The sequence below is a fragment of the Tenrec ecaudatus genome, chromosome 3 (assembly GCF_050624435.1).
Source record: "Tenrec ecaudatus isolate mTenEca1 chromosome 3, mTenEca1.hap1, whole genome shotgun sequence".
NCBI lineage: Eukaryota > Metazoa > Chordata > Mammalia > Afrosoricida > Tenrecidae > Tenrec > Tenrec ecaudatus.
In genome coordinates, this window is record NC_134532.1 from 116,221,711 (window position 1) to 116,227,710 (window position 6,000).

The window sequence follows — 6,000 nt, forward strand, 5'->3', positions numbered from 1 at the left end:
AAGGTTTAAATAAGAAAACCTTTGTAAAATGCCCGAAGTAGTATGCAACATGCACTCAAGCTAAATACGTGTTTGTTTGACCCCACCTCCTATCATCACACAAGCTAGATTATAGGAAGAAGAGTGTAGCATCAGGATTGGAGGAAGGCTTATTAACAGCCTGCCGTATGCAGATGACACAACCTTGAACGTGAGGAGAACTTGAAGCACTTGCTGATGACGATCAAGGAGCGTTGCGTTCAGTATGGGTGACAACTCAACGTAAAGAAGTCCCAGGTCCTCACAACTGGATCAGTAGGTGTAACATCATGATACATGGAAAAAAGGTTGGAGTTGTCAAGGCTTTTGTCTTGCTTGGATCCACAATCAATGCACATGGAAGCAGCAGTCAAGAGATCAAAAGACGTGTGCATTAGGTAAACCTGCTGCACACGACCGCTTTAAAGTATTGAGAAGCCAGGATGTCACTTAAGGACTAAGGTGAGCCTGACCTGAGCCTTGGTATACTCCATTGCATCATATGCATGTGAAAGTTGGACGTTGAATACGGAAGAGTAAAGAAGGACCATTGCATTTGAATTGTGGGGCTGGAGAAGAATATTGAAAGTACCATGGACCCGTTAAAAGGACAAACTGGTCTGTCTTGGAAGAAGTAAGGCCAGTGTGCTCCTTAGAGGCAAGGATGACAAGACTTGTCTTACAAACTTTGGACACATTGTCAGGAGAAACAGTCCCGGAGAAGGACGGCATGCTTTGTAAAGTGGAGATGAAGACCCCATCTAGAAGGACGGACACAGTGGCTGCGTCAGTGGGCTCGGGCATAGGGACATTTGTGGCGATGGCACAGGGCTGTGCAGGGCTGGAACTGACTCAGCGCCTATCACAAGTGCTCTTTTCTTCTTTCCGCCTAAACGATGATGCTGTCGCTGGTTCACCCTTCTAGTACCTCCGGGTACAAGAGGACACAGCATGCCTCCAGCCCTGTCAGCTTCCCTCTGCTTGGCTCAGCCACCAGGTCCATTCCTTTGTTGAGGTACTTCCTCTTTTTCACTGACCTTCTACTTTACTACGTCTGGAGTCCTCCTTGATAAAATGTCCAAAGTACGTGAGATGAAGTATTGCCATTTTCGCTTCTAAGGATCATCTGACTGTACTTTTAAGACAGATTTGTTTTATTTTCCAGTTCATGCTACTTTCAATATTATTTGCCAATATCATAATTCAAGGCATTGATTCTTCTTTGGTTTTCCTTAATTGTTAAACAATAGGAGAGATGCCTTTTAGTAAGTAATGAGTTATAAGGCCATACAGTTTTAGACCAGGGTTATAAGAAATAAGTGCATCCTGTTTTATTCCTTGTACTATTTCCAGTATACAGGGAAATAACATGAATTTAAAGCCAATTTGAATAAGAAACATTGTTGTAAATGTCTGGAGAGGCAGTTCCATGTCCACCTATCAATCTACAAATAAGATGAGGAGCACTGCCTTTCTGTAAAGGGCAGTCAGAAGCTTTGCTTATTTCTCTCCTTTGTTTCTTCAATGAACTCATAGCTTCATAGTTGTAAGCAACTATTACGCTGCTAACCATTCTTTAAACAATTTAAACATTTTTGAATTTTTTATTTTTAACAGTTTTACTGACATATAATATAGTTCAGTGATTTAAACGTATTAAAATGTATTGTGCAATTCTTACCACAGTCAATATTGGAATGCTCTCTTCACTTTTATACTCATTGCTATTAGCTCCCTAGTTCCCCCTGATTTCTCTTGATATAGCCCTAAGAAACAACTAATCTTGTCTTTTTAAAAAAAGATTGTTTTATTGGGGGCTCTTACAGCTCTTATAACAATCCATACACCAGTTGTATCAAGCCTATGTGTACCTATGTTGACATCAATATTTTCTAAACTTTTAGTATTTTCTTTTTGAACCCTTGGTATCTGCTTCTCTTTTTTCCCCTCCCCCCCTCCTTTCCACCTTCATGACCCCTTGATAAATTATAAATTATTATTATTTTCGTACTTACACTGACCACTTTCTCCTTTAACCCATGGTTTCTGTTTGTTTTCTGGATGGTGGATGGTGGGTGTTAGTGGTTATGTGTTGATCATTGTGATTGGTTCCCTTTTCCTCCTTCCTCTCCCCACCTTCCTTCTGCTCTCCTGGTATCGCTACTCCCATTTCTGCTCCTGAGGGGTTTATCTGACCTGGATTCCATGTGTTGTGAGCTCTTATCTGTACCTGTGTACATGTTCTGGTCTAGCCCACAGTGAAAGGCAGAACTGGGATTATGATAGTGGGGGTGAAGAAGCCTCAAGGAACCAGAGGAATACTGTGTGTTTCATTGGTGCTATACTGCATCCTGGTTGACGCATCCCTTCCTTGTGACCCTTCTGTGAAGAGATGTACCATTGTCTATAGATGGGTTTGGGGCCTCTGTTCTGACCTACATCATTCTCAACAATATTTTTGTTTATTTGTTTGGGTCTTCTGATGCCTGTTACCTGATCCCATCAATGCCTCATTATTGCACAGATTGGTGTGCTTCTTCCATGTGGGTTTGTTGCTTTTCTGCTAGATGCCCACATGTTTAACTTCAAACCTTTAAGACCCAGGTACTATATTTTTTGATAGCCAGTCACCATCAGCTCTCTTCACCACATTTGCTTGTGCCCCCATTTTGTCTTCAGTGATTGTGCTAGGAGAGTGAGCATCACAGAATGCCATGTTGTTAGAACAAAGTGTTCTTGCTTTGAGAGAGGGTTTGAGCAGAGACCCAAAGTCCGTTCACTTCCTCAATGTATTGCCATATAAATATGTGTGCATAGGCCAATACCTCTTTTTTATGAATTAATATATTCCCATTAGTGCACACCTATGTTTATACCTCTATCCATATCTTTGTTTCCTAGGTCTTCCCCCTGTTTCCTTTTACCATTTTCCTTTCCCACAAATGATGTTAAATTTAAGCCTAATTATATATGCATTAATCAACTACCCAATGTACTCTGTCTGAGGAAAGGTTATTCACATCTCTAGATAATAATCCAAGGGAGTTTGATGGAGGCTTAATTCATGTAGGGACTCTAACAGTGGATCTGGGCCTTTTACTAGCATCCACAGCCTTCTGAAAACCAACACTTGGAATTTAAGCTCTAATATGGTTACCGCATCTGATCTTGAATCTTATTCTTTACCATCTTTGAATCTCACAGACTCGCATACTGCTTCCCCGTGGCTTTAGTTGACACTGCACTTAGATGGCTGTTTGTTTTAAGACAAGCTTTTAAGACCCTAGACACTATTCTTTCTGATAGCAAGGGCACCATCTGAGAATTCACTGTTTAAAAACCTTGAATTAGTTCTTTCCAAGTACTTCTACCCCTGACAGCTAAGTGAACAAAATAGGTAGAAGTAGGTGTCAAGAGTTACAGGTTATAGATGATCTGAGCCAGTATTGAAAATGTGTTGTTTCTCTTTTCCCAGGAATCAGTTCCTCTTTGTGGTTCGAAAGCTCCTCCTCTTCCTGCTCTCTCTCCATTGACTTTTCATAGGAGTTTTCACCAATAAATATCTTGTATTTATTATCCTGTCTTGGCATCTGATTCTGGGTTGACCTGAATGGACATATTTGACACCAGAAACATCCTGACAAATCAAATGACAAGACAGTGTTTGTGATCCGGCGCACTCCCTCTGCTGTTGTTGTCTTTGGTAGGTGCTGTCCAGTCCTGTAGTTGGGCCATATGTTGAGAATAGCGGGGCATGGAAAGGTCTTGGACAGGTGGCAGTCTAATTGCTGAATGTTTCAGCAGTGGTGACATGGGAAACATCCTAAAGGATAATCCCCTTGCATGTATGATAATTCAGGGATTTTAAAGATAAGAGAATAGGGGTGAAAGTACAGGAGAGTGGGCTGCTTTTTCTTACGTCGTATTGATGTCCTGGAACAAGATAAATGAGAGTCTGAGGACCATTAACAAGCAGATAACGGTCTTCTAAGAGCCAAAAAACCTCTTTCGCAGCTTATAAAGAGGCTCTACAACCAAACTATAAAAGAGCTATTAGAGAAAGAGCAGACTCAGGCCTTGATAGGTTGAGTTCTACAGCTCCAGAGATATATCCATGCTTAGCAAAAACAGGTTTTTTTTTATGGGCTTTGATTGGGAAAACCTATCACCCTGAAACCTGAAAAGGAGGCACATGGGTAGATGCTGCACCCCCCGTTCCCCCGCCCTGCTCTGGAGAATCGTAGATTTGTGTGTTTTATGGTTATTTGGTGCCATCGAGCCTGTTCAGACTCTTAGTGATTCATGTGAACGACAGAACTAAGTGCTGGCCAGTCCTGCACCATTATCAAAAACCTAGCGATGTTTGAGCCCATTGTCCCATCCACTGGGCAGTACATTTTGTTGAGAGTCTTCCTGATTTTCCCTGACTTTGAACCCTACATGCCCAAAGCATGAGATGGTCTTACTTTCCTGCTTCTAAGGCACATTTCTTGAAAGATAGATTTCTTTTGTTCTTCTGACAGTTCGTGGTACTTTCCATATCCTTCGGCTACACCATGATTCGAAGGCAATGGGTCTTCTTCAGTCTTCCTTATTGATTGTCCAGCTTTCATATGTACATGAAGTGATGGGGCATGCCGTTGCTTGGGTCAAATGTACCTACTGTAATTCATCAGAGAGACATTTTTGCTTTATAATGCTTTTTTATTGAAAAAGTTTATATTTAGCCTTAGCCAGCTGGGCTCACTTTAGAAGATTCCAATTTTGTTGGCAACATCTAAAGCGTCGTAGTCAGGAGCCAGTCGAACATATGGCTTCTTCTCCCCGTCAGGCCTGATCAAGGTGTTGACCTTTGCTACGTCAATGTCATAGAGCTTCTTCACAGCCTGTTTGATCTGGTGTTTATTGGCTTTGACATCGACAATGAACACAAGTGTGTTGTTATCTTCGATCTTCTTCATGGCAGACTCTGTGGTTAAGGGGAACTTGATGATGGCATAATGGTCCAGCTTATTTCTCCTGGGGGCGCTCTTCTGAGAGTATTTGGGCTGCCTTCTTAGTCTCAAGGTCTTGGGCCGCCAGAAGGTGGGTGACGTGCAGATCTATTTTTTGTGGCTGTGGATGCCTTTCAGCACGGCCTTCTTGGCTTTTAAAACCTTTGCTTTGGCTTCCATTTTGGGAGGGGCAGGAGCTTCCTTCTTTGCCTTCGGCGCCATCTTCATGAAAAGGCACTTTATAACACTTTATAGAGGTCCTGTCTAGCAAATTTGCCTAGAATAATATGTCATTTAATTTTGTAGCTGCTGCTTTCATGGGCATTGATTGTGGATCACGGTAAAATAAAATCCCTGACAATGTCTACCTTTTCTTTGTTTATGAAGATGCTGCTTACTGGCCCCGTTGTAAATGGTTTTTGTTTGTGGCTGTTTCTTGATGTTTGTGGATGTCTCTGCAGACAAACAGAAAAATTCACTCCCATCAAGCTGATTTCAACTTATAGTGACCCTTTGACTTTCTGGGACAGTAAATCTTTACCTAAGCAGACAGCCTCATATTTCTGCCACATAGTAGCTGATAGGCTCAAACTGCTGACCGTGCGGTGAGCAGCTCAATTTTTCAGCTTAAGGCAATATATGAGAGGACAATCAAGCCAAGCCTTTAGGATTCTAGTGCAAGGCTGTTCCATCTTCTGTAGATGGATAAAAACATACATGTTTAAACAGCTGCTTAGCTGTTGACTATGGACACCAATGCATTAAAAATTTTAAGTGAAATCAGTAAAATATATACAGAAATGTATATGAAAATGTACCTTAAGAAACGTTCATGGCAGTGACGGAGGGCCTGACTAAGCTGTATGAGCAAGTAGCCCAGGCCTCCCTGTCACCTACCACGGTTGCACCAGCACCACTGCCTCGGCTGCTACTTACACCTGTGTGGGCATCCTGTGCAAACACCTGGAGGCGGGTAAAACAGCATGAA